The 18053-nt window shown below is 35.4% G+C and overlaps 1 protein-coding gene across 2 annotated transcripts in view; it reads left to right on the forward strand.

The window, feature by feature from the left end:
- MED13L (mediator complex subunit 13L) overlaps positions 1–18053 on the forward strand; it is a 295013-nt gene that overhangs the window by 16919 nt on the left and 260041 nt on the right. The window lies entirely within an intron of this gene.

Consider the following 18053-nt stretch of genomic DNA (forward strand, 5'->3'; position numbering starts at 1 on the left):
TAAGAAATATCTCAGTATTTTAGTTTTCAGTTATTTATCTCTAATGAGGTTATGAGCATCTTTTCATACACATGGGTATGCATATTCTGTGATTTTTCTTATTTTTTAAAAGCATTTAATCTCTAAAAAGCCTTTTTGTTTTCCTGTTTAAAATTTCCAGTCATTCAGTAATAGGAATCTGTATTTCAAGTCAGATCTTACTTGTCATACACATTGTTAGAGCTTTTGCTGTTCCTAAAAGTGCTTATTAAATGCTATAAACTGTCTAGTTGCTTGCCAGCTACATGCGTTTTCTCATCAGGGTCCTGATGAGGTAGTGCTGTTCCCGTTTTTCAGATAAAAAAACTGAGGCAAGAATTTTAAGTAATGTAACCAATGTCACACTGCCAGAAGATGATGGAGCTGTCACTGACTTCAGAGCCTAAACGCACTTAACCAGTGTGTACGAATTGTATGCTCTTCTTTCTCCTATCTAAATCCTTGAAGGGCTTCTGTGAAGCTCCTCCTAGCTATTCCAAGCATTATTGGTCTCTTTCTTTTCTGAACCTTTTAAAAATTAACAATGTAGACGATATAATATAGTGCAAGCATGAAGGTAGAAATCACTGGAGCATACAGATTTGCCTGAGATTAATGGAGTGATAATACAGTTTACATTTTTTTAAAGTTTCATCAGAGATTAATGGAGTAATAATGCAGCTTAAAATTTCTTCCCACAGATAAGGAGATAGATTTTTTCTCTTAGACTGCTTTATTCCAAATTGAGGAATCATTTGGAAAATGAAAAAGTAGGATAATTTATTGTTTTGATCGATGACTGGGGCAAGATAAAAACCTAGGTAACTGTGTAGTCTCAAAAAAAAAAACAACAACACCCCAAAACCAACAACTTATAGGGGCTCCTTGGTGGCTCAGTAGGTTAAGCATCCAACTCTTGATTTTGGCTCCGGAAATGATCTTGCAGTAGTGAGATTGAGCCCTGTGCTCAGCAGGAAGTCTGCTGGAGATCCCCCCCCCCCCAACACTTGTGTTCGCTCTCAAATAAATAAATCTTTTTAAAAAAATTTGTCATTAACTAAAGGTCTTTTAGTTTTAAAAAAATAAAAAAGCTAGAATGATCACATCAAAAATGACTTACTGTAGTACCATAATCATGTGTGTGTTAAAAACTAGACAAATAAGATAGAAATTAATTTCTTTTTTTATATGTAAGCATCCTGGAGGCAGGCATTTTAAGAACTGGTTTGTTTGCTTCTCAGTCATCAGGTGTCCCAGGCTTTTTCTTGTTACTCCCTCATCCTTAGTTTATCATAAGTAGTAGCGTATTGTCCAAGATGGTGGTTCAAACTCTAAAACTCTAGTCATCATGGTGGCATTCTAGATTGGAAGGAGTAGGAAAGGACACAAAAAAAATTAACTCAAAATTAACTCCTCCTTTTTAAGGAAACTTCCACTAAGTTCCTTATAACACTTCTAGCCATACCTGGGAAAGTGAGCACGTTGTTTGCTTCAGTAATATAGATTGTATGTTACTGTGGAGGAAGGAGCCATTCATGTTTGGGTAGCTAAGTAACATGTCTGCTGTACAGAGAAAATGATAGAAATTACTGTTTATAGTCTGTTATTGCAGTTGGGCAAGAAATCATCCTAGTGTCACTAATGAACTTCATTAAATAGTTCAGTTCCTAGAAATTGCACAAGAGTTCTCTTTTAGGTAAGGTTAATAAATATAAATCATTAACCAGTGTTCTGATGTACTTAGGCATGGAAATAACTTTTTTAAAAACATTGCATACCTTCTAAAAGAGATTCATAGGGAGATGAGCAAGATGGTATTTTGACTGTATTAAAAATAGGTTTTTTTCTTTGAGAGATTTTTTTCATGAATTCATCCATTAGTACATAAAGTTTTGATTATAGAGAATAATTTACAAACAGTGAAGTGAACCCATTTTAAGTAAGTACAGTTTCATGAGTTTTGACAAATGTATACCTATGTGAAACCACCACTGAAATCAAAATAGAAAGCATCTGTGATGCACCCCCATCTCCAGATAACCACTATTCTGTTAGTATAGATTCATTTTGTCTTTTCTAGACTTTTTTTCTTTTTTAATCAGTGGAATCATACAGAATATAGTCATCTCTGCCAGGCTTCCTATTGTTTAAATACGTTATTCTTTTTAATGCTAAGTTGTAATCTCTTATATTGATATACCACAATTTGCTTCCTCATCCATTTATTGGTGATTATGAACATTTCTGTACTGGTTTTGTGTGGGACATACGTTTTTATTTCTGTAAATAGGAGTGCAGTTGCTGAATCATGTGGGAAACATAGGGTTCACTTTATAAAGATCTGTTAAACTTTTACGATACAGTTGTATCGTTTTACATTTCCACCAGTTATATGAGAGTTCTAATTGTGATTCTGAGGTCAAAAAGGTTTTCTCTCATGATTTCTTTCAGAAGTTTTATAGTTCTAATTGTTAGGTTTAGGTCTGTGATCAAGTGATCCAGTTTGAGTTAATTTTCTTTTGTGGTATAAGGTAGGGGTTGAAATTGTTTTGGTATGTAGGTATCTTGTTCTAGCATTATTTGTTGAAAAGATTGTGCTTTTCTCGAATTATCTTGGCCTCTCTGTCAAAAATCATTTGAATATATTGGATGAATGTGTCTGTGTTTATGCATAAGTTTATTTCTGGATTAAAAAAATTTTTTTTAAATTTTATTTATTTATTTGACAGAGAGAGACAGCCAGTGAGAGAGGGAACACAGGCAGGGGGAGTGGGAGAGGAAGAAGCAGTCTCCCAGAGAAGGAGCCTGATGCGGGGCTTGATCCCAGAACGCTGGGATCACGCCCTGAGCCAAAGGCAGACACTTAAGGACTGCGCCACCCAGGCGCCCCTGTTTCTGGATTTTATATTCTGTCCTTTGATCTGTATGTCTCTTATGCCAATACCACACTATTATGATTCCTGAAATTTTATGTCTTTTTTTTTTTTTTTTTTAAGATTTTATTTATTCATTGGACAGAGAGACAGCGGGAGAGGGAATACCAGCAGGGGGAGTGGGAGAGGGAGAAGCAGGCTTCCTGCTGAGCAGGGGGCCCGAGGCTCGGTCTCAGGACCCTGGGATCATGACCTGAGCTGCGAAGGCAGACGCTTAACGACTGAGCCACCCAGGCGCCCGTATAGTATGTCTTGAAGTCTGGGCAAATTCTCCAGCTTTTTTTTTTTTCAAAATTGTTTTGGCTCTTCTGGGTACTTTGCTTTTCAGTGTAAGTTTTAGAATCAGCCTCTCAGTTTTTCAGAAAAGATCATGCAGGGATTTTATTGTGATTTCATTGAATCTGTAGATCAAATTGGGAAGAATTGATCTGTTAACAATTTTAGGTTTTCCAGTTCATGAACATGGTCTATCTTTCATTTTTTTTTTTTTAGGTTATTAATTTCTATCAACATTGTTTATAGTTTTTGGTATACTGGTCTGGAACACATGTTACCAACTTTATCCATAAGTAGCTCATATTTTTCAATGTTGTTTTAAATGGCATTATTTTAAAACGTTATTCTCTACTTTTTCATGCTAGTATGTAGAAATACAATTAAGTTTTGTATATTTATCTACATACTGCAGCTTTCCTAAACTCAATTATTAGTTGTAGTATCTTTTTTGTAAAGTCTTTGAAGTTTTGTAAATGTACATGATGATGTCTGTGAATAAACATGGTTTTATATCTTTACATTTCTGTGCCTTTTACTTATTTTTCTTGGTTTATTGCATTGGTTAGGACCTATAGTACAAAGTTGAATAGCAGAATGTACCTCCTTGCTTTGTTACTGACCTTAGGTGGGAAGTATTCAATCTTCCATTATTAATTGTGATGTTAGCTGTAGTTTTTGAACATCTTTTTAATTGGGTTGAGGAAGTTCCCTTTAATTCCTGGTTTATTTAGTTTTACCATGAATAGGGTTGATTTTGATAAATGTTTTTTCTGCATCTATTGAGATGATTATAGGTTTTGTTCTGTTAATATGGGGGATTTTGTTAATGGGTTTTTGAACTAGTTTGATTCAATTACATTGATGGGCTTTTGGACTCATTCAGCTAAGCTTGAATTTCCAAGATACACTCCATGTGCAGGGTGTGTTACCATTTCATGTATTGTTGGATTGGATTTGTTAATATTTTGTTAGTATTTTAAAAATATATGTTAATGAAAGATTGGCATGTAGAATTCTTCTCTTACAGTGTCTGTCTTGTGTTGGTAATGTTAGTCTCATAAATGATTTGGGAATTAGCTCGTTCTCTGTTTTCTGAAAGAATTTGTGTAGGATTGGTGGTATTTCTTTCTTAATGTTTGATAGAATTCACTAGTGAAGCCATCTTGGCCTTGGAGAATACTTTGTAGGAAGGTTTTAAATTATGAATTCTATTTTTTAAATAAATATAGGGCTATTCAAATTTTTAACTTATTTTTTGGTTTAGTTTCGTAATTCAAAGAATTTGTCCATGTAATCTAAGTAGTTGTATTTATTGGCATAAGGTTGTTTATAATAATTCTGTTATCTTTTCAGTGTCTTTAGGATGTGAAGTCATTCTTCCTCTCTCATTCCTGATACTGGTAATTTGTCTTTTCTTTCTCTTGATTAACTTTGAGAAGTTTGTCTGTTTTATTGATTAAAAAAACAACAACGGGGCACCTGGGTGGCTCAGTCAGTTAAGCATCTGCCTGCAGCTCAGGTCATGATCCCAGAGTCCTGGGATCTAGCCTCGCATTGGCTTGCCCTGCTCAGTGGGGAGTCTGCTTCTCCCTCTGCCCTTCCCCCTGCTTGTGCTCCCCCCCCCCTCCGCAAATAAATGAATAAAATCTTTAAAAACAAAAAACCAAAAAAAACCCCAAACCAAAACAAAAACAACAGCTTTTTACTTTATTGGTTTTCTGTATTGTTAGTCTGTTTTGTATTTTGTTCATTTTTTCTCTTTTCATTATTTTCTTCCCTCAGTTTATATTTGGTTTAATTTATACTTCTAGCTTCTGAAGGGAGAAGTTTGGAGCAATTTTACACCTTTCTTTCTACTATAAATATGAAAGCTACAGATTTCTCTTTGAGCACGGTTTTACTTATACCCCACACATTTTTGTATATTTTGCTTTCATAATCAGTTCAAAACATTTTCTACGTCCCCTTGTGATTTCCTTTTTGTCTTATGTGTTGTTTAAAGGTATTATTTAATTTCCAGATTTTGTGGGGTAAAGGGGGTGTTTTAGGTATTTTGTGACTTTCTAATTTAATTCTGTTGAGAAATTTCAATTTTAAAAAATACATTGGGGCGCCTGGGTGGCTCAGTTGGTTAAGTGGCTGCCTTTGGCTCAGGTCATGATTTCAGGGTCCTGAGATCAAGCCCCACGTCAGGCTGCCTCCTCCGTGGGGAGTCTGCTTTTCCCTCTCCCTCTGCTGCTCCCCTCTGGTTGTGCTCTCTTGCTCATGTGCTCTCTCTCTCAAATAAATGAATAAAACCTTAATAAAATTGATACTTATTTTATGGCTCAGCATATGGTTTCTCTTAGTGAATGTTCCATGTGCATTTAAAAATCTTGTGTATTCTGTTGAGTGTGTTACTGTTACTGTTATTATTTTTATAAATGTCAGTTTGGTTATGGTGGTTGATAGTGTTGTTCATGTTTTCTATACCTTACTGATTTTCTGTCTACTTTTTCTATCAGTTGCTGAGAGGAGGCCTGCTGAAATCTTTAATTATAATTCTGTATTTGTCTGTTTCTTCTTTTAGATATATCCGTTTTTGCTGCATGTATTTTGAAGCTTTATTGTTAGATGCCTGCACATTTGGGATATATTTCTTCTTGAAAAATTGACATTTCTCTCATTACAAAATTTCCCTCTTTATTCTTTTATAGTCCTCTTGGAGTCCACTTTGTTAGTAATCTAGCCATTAAAGCTCTCTTATTATTTGTATTATAACTTGTTTTTAGTATTTAAAGTGCATTTCTTAAGGGCAATATATCGTTGGGCCTTTTAAAATTTTACTTATTCTGAGAATTGATGTTTTTTACTTGCAATAGTTAGACTATTTGTGTTTAATATAATTATATTGATGATGATGGTTAAGTCTACTATTTTGGCATTTTTCCCTATCTATCCCATCTGTTCTTTGTTCCCTTTTTTATCCTCTTTTCCTGCCTGTTTTTGTGTGTGTGTGTTTTTTTTAAGATTTTATTTATTTATTTGACAGAGAGACAGCCAGTGAGAGAGGGAACACAAGCAGGGGGAGTGGGAGAGGAAGAAGCAGGCTCCCAGTGGAGCAGGGAGGCCGATGCGGGGCTCCATCCCAGGACTCTGGGATCATGACCTGAGCCGAAGGCAGACGCATAACGACTGAGCCAGCCAGGCGCCCCTGTTTTTGTGTTTTTAAAAAAATTTTAAAGGTTTCATTTGTTTGAGAGAGAGAGAGAGCACGCTGGCAGGTGCGCGGGCACATGAGCGCACAAGCCTGGGGGAGAGGCAGAGGGAGAAGTGGACTCCCTGCTGAGCAGGGAGCCTGCCTTGAGGCTGATCCCTGGACGCTGGGATTATGACCTGAGCTGAAGGCAGATGCTTAATGACTGAGCCACCCAGTTGCCCCATCCTGCCTGTTTGGGATTATTTGAGTGTTTTCTTATGATTCAATTTTATGTTCAGTGTTAGCATCTTAAATAAATTCTGTTTTACTTTTTAGGGACTGGTCAAGGGCTTATAATATGCACCTTTAAGTTATCACAGTCTACAAGTATTAAATTTCATTTATGTAAAAAACCTTAGAACAGTATACCTCCATTTTCTCTTCCTGGCTTTTGTGCTGCTGTTGTCATATATTTTTCCTCTATATCTGTATACAATCTGTGATGCGTTATTTTTGCTGTAAAGAGTTAATTTGTTTTAAAGAAATTAAAAAATGAGAAAACAGCTGTATTATATTTAAATATTAACTGTCTCTGGTGCTCATTATTCTTCTGTATAGATCCAGATCTCCATCTGATGTTTTCCTTGTACCTGAAGAACTTTTTTAAAAGCATTCGTTCTAGAACGTTATATTTATTACAGTGGAATTGCACTGGTTTCTGTTCATCTAAAAAAAGTCTGTATTTTACCTTCACTTTTGAAGGATACTTGTGCTTGATCTGAAATTCTAGAAAGAGACATTTTTCCCCCTTTCAGCATGTTCTCTTGTTTCCTGGTTTGCATATTTTCTGTTGAGAAGTCTGTTGTAAATATTGTCTTTGTTTTCCCTTATGTAACGTGGTCTTTTTTTTCCTGTTGACAGCTTTTAAGATTTTTGTTTATCACTGATGATCAGAAGTTTAATTTAGATTTTTGTTTGTGCTGTTTTGGGCTCACGGAGCTCTTTGGGGCTGAGATATATTGTTCTCTTGAAATTTGGAGACAATTTGGCTATTTTTCAAAAAAATTTTTTTTTTATCTTCCCTTCTACCTTTGCATTCTGGGACCCTAATTACATGCATGTTAGAGTGCTTGATAGTGTTCTGCTTTTGGATTTATTCTTTCAATTTAAAAAAAATTCTCTGCTCTTCAGCTTGTATAATTATATTGTATGTTGTCAGGTCTCCTAACTTTTTTTTTTTTTTTTTTTTGACTGTGCCTAATTTACTGTTAAACCTATTCAGTGAATTTTTTAATTTCATATTTTGTGTCTGGAAATTTTTATGCTTTTATATTTTTCATTTTTTATTAAGTTTGTGTTTTCTTTTAAATTCTTGACCATACTTACAATAGCTGTCTTAAAGTGATTTTTAATTCCATCATCACTTTCATTTCTGGGTTTGTTTCTTTTCACTAATTTTTCCCTGACCGTGAGTCTCCTTTTGCCAAATCTTTGAATGTCTGGTATCCTTTTATTGGATGCTGCATATTGTGATTATTAAGTTGTTGAAAGTCTGGATTTTATTTCTTTCCTGTAAAGAGTTGAATTTTGTTTTGGCTGGCAGTTAAGTTACAAGTAGATGAAATGATGATTGTGGTGATGATCATTATGTTTGAGACTCGATTATTTGGGTGGGCTGGACCAGTCTTTATGTTAGCGTAGGTAGGCCTAGTTTCTTACTTTTGAAGCATGGCCCTTTCTGGTCTCCATTTAATGCCCATGATGTTTAACAGTGTGTTTTCACCCTGACTGTTCAGAATTAGACTGTCTTCCAGCTTTGTGTGAGCTGTTAAGAGTGATAGCTCTCTAGTAGTTCTTTGCCTGGCCTCATGGAATTTTGCCCTTTGAATGTGTAGCTTCGTGTATGTAGGAACATTTTCACAAGAACCCCTATCAGATCTCTGGAGCTGTTTTTCTGTAGAGCTTTCTGGAGATCTGTTCTCATAAATTCCAGCTGCCTCAGCCTTTCGCAGAGCCTACTTCATTTGTTTTCATTCACTAAAAGATCCTAGCTCTGTGCTACCTTTGTTCAATGTTTGAATAGTTTGATATTTTTTTTGTCTTGTTTATGGTAAAAGGACAGTTATGGTGCTATATGTCATCTATGTCAGGATAATTTTTTTTTTAAGGCTTAGAGAGTTGTTACTTCAGGCTTGTGGGTTATATAATCTCAGTTGCAACAACTCAGCTCTGTAGTTGTAGTCTGGAAGGAACAATAGACAATATGTAAATGAATGGGCAAAGTTGTGTATGGATAAAACTTTATTTATAAAAACAATTGGCCAACCCATGGGGTATAGTTTGTTAGCCCCTTGAACTAGTTGACTGAGCTACAAATGATATTAGAGGCACAGAATCTTACGATTGGAAGGAAAGAATCTTTGAGATTCATATCTCAAGTTTGAAAGGCATCTTATAAATTCATATTATCCAACCAATCCTTTGATGTTTGAAGCCACATCCAGTATTAACAGCTTCTCCTTAACCTCATATCTATGCTTCTCAGGGATATCAGCCAGGGATTCTTTCTTGAGAAAGCTCTCACTGTTGTTATTTTAATCATGAGTTCTCTGCTATCACTTGGGTCTGTGCTGAGCAAATCTAATTCATCTTCCACATATGAGTCTTTCATGTAAATTGAAGACTTTATAGATTTCTTCAGAATGTTGACTCCATATTAAATTCATTCAGCTTAATTCAACTGTGCCTTTATTCATTCATTTTTTGCTGCCATGTTTATTTGCTTGAAAGGATTGAACATGAGGCCATATAACCTCTAGCCATAGGACATGTTTAGATTTTCTCTGCAACCTAGTCCTTCATCTGTTAATTTGTTCCAGTTTATCTAGATTTCTCTCAAAGTATGGAGCTGGGAGCTGAAAGCAATATTGACTAGTGACTTGCTATGTAAGGTCTGTTGTGTAGGATCTAGATACTGTGTTTTTATTAATGTAGCTTTGGATGGCAGTAGCTTTTTTAGCAGCTATTTCACATTGTTTAATTATATTAAACTTACTGTCAAATTCAGTCTTTGGGCCTTTTTCACTCATACGTCTGCAAAACCAGCTCCCTCTTTTTTATCTTTATGTTTTTGAGTTAATATTGGTAAACCGAGGGCTGAAAAGGAAATTACAATTCAGGAAAAAAGTTACTGTGAATCAGCAAAAATATACATATGTTAGAAAGCATCTTGATATACAGCTTTGTTGTATGGAGAGTTATATTGTACTTCTCACAATATGGAAGTAATATGTTAGATGGGAGTCACATGGGAGGCCCAGTGTACTATTGCCTTCAGCCCCTCTGCAGAGGGAATGAATCCCTGGCAAGCTGCTTAGCTATGGGTAGGAAGAATTGAGCAGACCTAGATGGGAGGGAGCATGTAGCTGGAAGTGTATCTCTGCTTAATTGAAGTTTTTTGTTTTTTGCTTTTGTTTTTTGTTTTTTGGTTTTTTTTTTGTTTTGTTTTGTTTTAGAGAGGGAGGGGGGAGGGGCAGAAGGAGAGGAAGAGGGGCGCCTGGGTGGCTCAGTCGGTTAAATGTCTGCCTTCCGCCAGGTCATGATCCCAGGGTACTGAGATTGAGCCCTACCTCGGGCTCCCTGCTCAGTGGGGAGCCTGCTTCTCCCTCTCTCTCTCCCCTCCCCCTGCTCGTGCTCTCTCTCTGTCAGATAAGTAAATAAAATCTTAAAAAAAAAAAAAAGGGAGAGGGAGAGAGAGAATCTTAAGCAGGCTCCATGCCCAGCATGGAGCTTGATGTGGGGGCCCAGCCTCACAACCCTAAGATCATGACCGGATCTGAAATCAAGAGTCAGATGCTCAACTGACTGAGTCACCTTGGTGCTCCTTAATTGAAGTTTTAATAGTCTAACAATGGAGAAAAGAAACAGGTGACAACACAATACTTTAACATATGGTAAATAACCTTTTGACTTTTGCACAATAACTTCGGGATACTGAATTATTCTTAAGATTAGAAATTTGGTAGACTTAGTCTTTAAAATGGTATAAGTGAATTCTCAGTAACTTTTTGATGCATTAAATAAATTTTGTTACTACATTTTGATTAGTTTTCTTCTTTTTTAAAAATTAGAGTTGTATTCTTACGTAGTTAAAGAATCAAACGGTTCTACAAGGTTTATATGAATAATACTCATCTGCTCCTGGGTCCTATTTTACCTTTTCTAGAGGCAAACATTTTCATCCCCTTTTGTTGATCTGGATTCTTACTTAAATGTTTCTGAATACTAAGCTTGTAGTACTTTTAAGGTTTTCAAATTCTGGATCTTTCACTATGGAAGATGAGGATTTAGCTCATTGATTCTCCCTCCTACAAATACTTTTCCCATCCATCCATTTTACCAAAGTAGTTATATGGTTATTTTGGGTAGCTTATTATTCAGTGTCAACATTCGTTTGATTATGTTAACGCATGGCTGAGCCATCTAGTATACTCTGATTGCTTTTCCTTTTCTGCGTAATTTGAAGATAGTAATTGCCTTTTTTCTTTCTTTGACTGTTTACTTTTCTGTGTATTTTTAGTTAACTCTTCCTCATACTTTTCGCCCATTGCCTGAGTCCCCTTTTAAGACTTCCAGATGTATTCTATTAGTTCCATCTTCTTGAGAGATGACCTGTTGTAGTTTGGATTGGTTGCCCTGTACATTGATGCACAGTTGACAACCTGTATCCATCTGATCATTCCCTCTTATTTTAGGAATTCATTTTGCTCTGTCCCATGTTGGATCCATTTCCTGAATCTCATGGCTTATTTGTTTTATTCCCTCTTTTTAGAGATGTGGTACATTTCAAATAGCTTCCTGAGAAAGGGTGTTGAATTTTTGTTTCTTGTTTGTTTTTTTAAGGCCTTGCATCTTTTAAAATCTGTTTATTCTACTTCTACACTTGATATTTTAGATTGGCATAGATACGTAGTTTGGAAGTACTTTTCCTTTAGAATTTTGGAGTTATTGCATCATTGCCTTCTTGCTTCTGGTATTGCTGTTGTGAAGTCAGAAATCTTTCTGATTCCTGATTCTTTGTGATCTCTCTTTACAATATGGAAAGCAGCTTTGAGGACCTTCTCTTTGTCTGCAGTGTGTTGAAAGCTTACATGCTTTCCTTGAGTCTCTTTAACTCTGTTGTTCTGGGTATTCAGAGAGCCCTTTCACTCTGGAAATTCACATTCTGTTTTTTGGGGAAATTTTCACGAATTATTTTATCAGTCATTTCCTCTTTTTCATTTTCTGTATTTTCTCTTTCTGAAAGCTCTTGTATTTGGTTTTGAACTTCCTGGGCTGCTCCTCTAATTTTATCTCTCCTACCCTCCCTATTTTTAATTTTTGTATATTTGCTTTACTTTCTGGGAGAAAGTAAATTTCTAAACTTTATCTCCCAGCCCTTCTATTGAGTTTTATCATTTCTGGCATCATTATTTAAAAATTTCCAAGATCTCTCTTTTTAGTTTTTTGTTCTTTTCTGAAATAGTGTACTGTTCTTTTTTAATGTTTGCAAGGTTTTATCTGTTTCAGAACATTAATGATGGATTAAAATTTTTTTTTTCTTCTGCCATTGTAGTCTGTTTCCTCCAAGTTACTTTGCTTTTTGTTTCTATTTCAATTTGTTTTTGTCTCTATCATTCCTTCGTGTTTTTCCTCGACTATTTAGTAGTTCCTGGTTTTCTGTTCATGTTTAGAAATGGTGGACTGAAAAACATCTTGGAAGTTGAGTATGTGAGTGACATTTGTTTACTGTGCACTTCACTGATCTGGGTGGGCTCTTTATAAGGGGAACCTCTGATGTCAATATTTTGATGTCTTTTCTCTTGAGCCGGTCAGATTTCCCAAAGAAGACTTTTCCAGATGCCTGTCTCTGGGGGATGAAAGACTGGTTGCCAGCCTTCTGGGTGCTTAGAGGGAGATGATGGGAGAGGGTGGTTTTTGACTTTCATTCTGTACATGTTCACCTAATGCACTGTTTTCATTCTGGTTCCCTGCCTTCAGGTGTGCCTGTCTCCCCCAGTCCAGATAGCCTTTGTTGTTACTGGCCCCAGAGAACACCCTTCCAATTGTTTGATGGGATAAAAGGGCAGTGGGGAGGGTGCCTGCGTTCTGAGTGCCTTCTAAGCAGGCTTTCAGCCAGTTTTCCTTATTTTACCTCCTCTCTGCCTTTTAACCCTCTTTCCAAAGATACCTGTATTTTTAATTCCTGAGGCTGAGGGGATTCTCTGTAAATTGTGTTTTATCTACCCTTTCTCCATAGCTAGGATTCAGTTTTTTAGGTGTTATAAATTTCTTTATCTCTTGAGCATCTGTTTCTTAGCTTTCAAAATCTTGATGCTCTCATCTCCTCTCCTACCTACCATTGTGATTTTATGATTTAAGGGAAAAACAAAACAAAACAAACAAATTCATTACTGATGTTTTAGAGGGATTTAAGAGAGAGCAAAAGCAGATGTGTGTGTTTACCCTGGTGTCTTTACCTGGAGCTGATTAGTTATGTTTTAACAGAAGTTTTCTATTATCCCTGACTTTTTTCCTTTCTGTGACTCAAGTTGAGGGATGATTTAATATGTTTGCTGTATTTTCCTGGTCTACTAGAGTAGTAACCCTATCACTGGAGGTTGTGAGGTGAGGCAGATTTGGAATTTCCTAGTGCACTCCTGTTAGTCCGAGTTGATCACAGCTGCCTTTTCTACATACCATCCTAGAATCTTGCTCAGGATTGATATTAAGGTAATTGTTCTGTAGTTTGAGAAGTCTTTCTTTTACCTGTTTCTTGAAAATTCAAATCTTCTGGCAGCTCTCCTATTCCTACTGATCATTCTAAGGCATATAATTAAGGGTTCAGTCTCATTTACAAGTTGCCTTTGTGAGAGGGATGTAATTAGCCTGGGCCAGGAGACTTGAACTCATTTATAGTATCTGGGTCAACCAGATCACTTTACAGGTCAGGAAGCTAGGGTCTCTGAGATGGAATAGATTTCCAAATATCATATAGGTAAGTAGTTGAAAAACTAGGACTTGAACCGAGATTTTTTGATCTCCAGCCAGTGTTCTTTCCATGATACTACACCCCGAGTTCATTCATATCAAGGCCCGTTACTTTTCCTCTGTTTGGTAACCACTGAATGTAGTTTTAACTCTAAGGAGCCACACTGCAGGTATATACTGTTGGTCATGTGGGTTCTGATTGCAATGGGTCAGTTCAAATAAATGACTTCCACTGGGAGAATTTATCAGCTCATTTCCTATGTATTGTGCCTAAAGAATAGCACATTAAGAATCAATATAAATTTTCTTTAAATACATTCCTGCTGTTAGAAAGTGTATTTATCCTGATTCTGTTACAATCTATTTAATTCCATCCATTCTGTGCTGACTGTAGTGGCCTTCTGTTTAGGCCAGGGGAGTCTCTACTGGTAAAGTTCAATTTTTTGAGGACGGTGACAACCTGTACAACACATGCCAGCCATTGATGAGAAAATTTCCCTCTAGGCTTTCTTGCTATTATTAGAATTGTTGTTTTCTTGTTTTGTCATACATATTCTCTAAAAATTGTCTTGTGTAGATACAGTCTTATAGTGGTAACATGTAAAAGAAGGCATATAATTATCTGAGTGAAATAAAAAAGTCTCTTCTATTCGTGGGATGGTGTGTGGGCACTCTTGTACTAGTTTTCTTAATACCTCAGGAAGACTAAAGAAAGATTCATGAACTTTCTTAAATTAGAAAGTATGGCCATGAGCTCTTGCCATTGCTAAATTGAGTTGATGACAGTTTCTTTGTACTATTTTATAATCCTCTAGGGCTAATTTTTACCATTAGCCTTATGAAGCAGCATGGTAGAGTGGGAAAGAATTTATGCTTTAAATTCACTTATGCTTTAAATCCACTTATATTTGGGATCTGCCATTTGCTGCCTGTGTAGTTATAGCAAAATTATTTAATCTTTCTGAGTCCTAATTTCTTTATCTGTTTGTGAAGATTAGGAATTACATGTGAAGATCCTAGTATATTGTTTAATGTTTGAAATTACATATGAAGACCCTGCTGTGTGCCTGTTATTAATAAGTGGGTGATGAATATGTGGTGATGGTTGTGGTTGTTGTTGTATATATGTGCATGCGGGTTTTGTTCCTTGTATATTTTGATTTCATCCTTTTGATTCTATATTTTAAAAGCCATGTAATTTTAAATTTAAAATATAATTATGGATTGTTTGTCTTTGGCAGTGAAAAATACTGCATTTCGGGATAACTTGCATCTAGAAATATTTTAAAGGGTTGCTTCACAATTTTGAAATCATTAGATAAAGAATTTTGGGTCTTGGAGATCTATACTTTTGTCAAAAATTGGTCCGTAGAAGTTTGTGTGGAATTGCTTTTTAACTATAAACATCATCATGGTATATGAGGACATGTATTAGTCTAAGTGAATGTACATCCGTGATAGGGGTTTTTTTTTTGGACAGTATTTCGGTATCACTAAGTTGTCTTTGGTCATATCAAACAATAATTCCACGTTTAAAGCTAAGTCTTTGAACACTCACTTTATGCTTAGTTATCTCTGTTAGGCTTAAATGGTGTTTCATTGTTAGATTTTCCAGTGAAGACTGGTATAATGATATTTAATTTTAGCTTTAAGGTAAAGGAACTAAATTGTTTTAAAATAATTGGACATTTTCCAGTTTTTCCGGCTGAATTAGTTATAAAGTGATTAAGTTTGTGGGCTTGTTGTTATGTCACTTGCGTCTGTATTCTATCACTTGCTAGAACAACTCCATAAAGAATATAGAGCAGGTGGCTGCGGCTTCCCTTTATCACTGAGACCAGAGAAGCACTGATAGGAAGTTATTACAAGTGCTGGGATTAGGAAACCATTCTTCTGAATCAAAGCCAAATATTTTGTTTGCTAAACCGTGCGGGATGTTACAGGTGAAAGTATTCTAGTGAGCAAATTGCTGTTCATAGATTTCTTGGGGACTGACTCATCTGATGTTTAAATCTCTGATAGATCTTAATTTTCTAATCTTTTACATATGGTTAATGTAAGTATTAGTGATTTATATTTATTGGTATCTTTTATCTCTCCTCCCTCCAGCCCCTGGATCCATAGGCACAGAACACTAGCTTAGGTGATCATAAGAAAAGTTAGTCTTTTACTTAACTTTTCTGATTTCAACTGCCCCCTTTTTAGTCTTTTTATTTAGTTTGCTTCTTTGACAGTTATTTAAAAATTGAAGTTAGGCTTTCTGTTTAAAACACACACACATACATATACATTGCTTTTATTTGAAGAAATAAAGGAACTTGTATGAGAGAAAAATGCAAAAAGGATATGAACGAAGAGAAATCGTACTATCATTATTAGTAATGATAGCAGTATCATTTTTATTTTTTGCCATATGCCAGGCATCATCTTATTTTATGTACATACTTATTTGATCAACTCTGTAAATACTGTTATTCTGATTTTTGTGGTGAGGTGACGGAGAGACAAAGGTTGGGTAACTTGCTAAGTACTTGCTACTTCCAGCTAGTAAGTATAGAGTTGGTATTCAAACCTGGAGGCTGGCCCAGGTTATACTTCTGATGAAATAGATGATAATAGTTTCCTCTAAGCCGAGGAAGGACTGCATATTATTAGTACGGGGACATACCATCCTGTTAAGTTGACAGGTATTTAAGAAGATATGCAGTGTGGGAGGAGGTTATTCGTATTGGTGGGACTGTTAATTGAAAAGCTGTATGGTGGCACTCATCCATGAGTCTTCACATTCATATTCTTTGGTAACTGTGCATCAAGCAACGTCTCCTAAGAAAATAATCAGGAAAGTAACAATGTTCAAGGGTGTTCACCAGGTATTATTGTTAACAGTGAAAAAAGTGGAAGATTGTTTAGTTGTTGTGGGATAAATTATGTTTTCTCCAATAAATGTTAATAAATATTAACATTTAATAATTAAATAATTAAACATTTAAATATTAAACATTAAAAACTGTTTTGAAGGATAATTAATATACAGAAATATTTATAATAAATCAAAAAGCGTGATATAAGACCATGTAATATGGGTTCCAAGTTAAAAACTGTATATGTACAGGGGCGCCTGTGTGGCACAGCGGTTAAGCATCTGCCTTCGGCTCAGGGCATGATCCCGGCGTTCTGGGATCGAGCCCCACATCAGGCTCCTCCGCTATGAGCCTGCTTCTTCCTCTCCCACTCCCCCTGCTTGTGTTCCCTCTCTCGCTGGCTGTCTCTATCTCTGTTGAATAAATAAATTAAAAAATCTTTAAAAAAAAAACAACTGTATATGTACAGAAAAATCAGAAGAACATACATTAAGACACTAATAATTATTTTTGATGTGATTTTGGAAAATATTCCTGGTGTGATTACTTTTAATTTATATCATTTAATTTTGAACTTACCGCATTTTCTATGTAGGACTTTAATACTCAGAGAAAACAAAGTGGCGTAAACAGGAAAGCATAAATGATACCAACACTAGCTTTTCATTAGAGATTAGATTTGCATATCTCATAATCTGAAGGGATAAGTTACTAAATGCCAGACAGTTTTAGTTTGGATATTATTATTTTTGGAACCATTTTTTTTGAAGTAAGCATTTGTTTAGGATTGAAGAAAATTGATATTTTTTTTTCTTGAATGTGTTCATTATAGTGATTGTATCAGCACTTTAAATTTGTTTCAGTTATGTTAGAAGATATGGTTATTTTTCTACCCTGTGGTACTTGTCTTTTGAAAAACAACTATTGACAGAAATTGACTTGGTGGGGGTGGGGCGGGGAACATGAGTAAGGATCCAATGTAAGGGACACATGGACTGTTTTTGTACAGAATTATGTTACGAATCCATTTTATTGTCAGTTTTGAATACATAGTTATAGTTTATAGCTACTTAAATAAGGAATTCAACTTTTGTTTGTGTTGAAACATCTTTGAATTTTAGTTCTTTAGACCTCTAAGATTTATGAAATTTTAAAATACAAATATAGGCAATAAAGATCCAGGTTCTGCTCTCAGTTGATTTAGTGTTGGTGTTTTAAAATGTGTTCAGAAAACAGAAGACAAAAGCAGATTAGGGAATTGTTCTAGAAGCAAAGCTTCTTTTTGTGTTACATGCTAAAGAACATGCATAAGTTGCTGATAACTTTGCGTCAGTTTCCTTAATAGCTTGCTTTGGTGTTAGTAATGAAGCACTATGGTGTTGTGGGCTCACTGCTTTCCTGGTTAAAGAGTATTCAAACTGTAGCTTCTGCATGGGAAGAAATTGAGGAAATCCTTTGAAAGAAATTATTTCACATTTACAGACTTATTTTTTAAACTCTTAGCTGATTTCAAAATATAATTTATGAATCAAATACGGAATAACAGAAAATAGTTTTATATGTAAGGACTTTATAGTAAGTTTTTGGTAAAAATTGTTCAACTGGAAATAATTGTCATCTGTTGTAATTTGGTATGTAGAAATCTTGCTAGGAAGAAATGAATTTTTTTCTCCCTTTAAAAATCAAGGAGGATTGACAAACATTATTCAGTGAGAGAAATCTTAGGTGAAATAATGTAAATAGTTATTTTAGCAAATT

This window comes from Ursus arctos, unplaced genomic scaffold, assembly GCF_023065955.2.
Source record: "Ursus arctos isolate Adak ecotype North America unplaced genomic scaffold, UrsArc2.0 scaffold_34, whole genome shotgun sequence".
Classification (NCBI taxonomy): Eukaryota; Metazoa; Chordata; class Mammalia; order Carnivora; family Ursidae; genus Ursus; species Ursus arctos.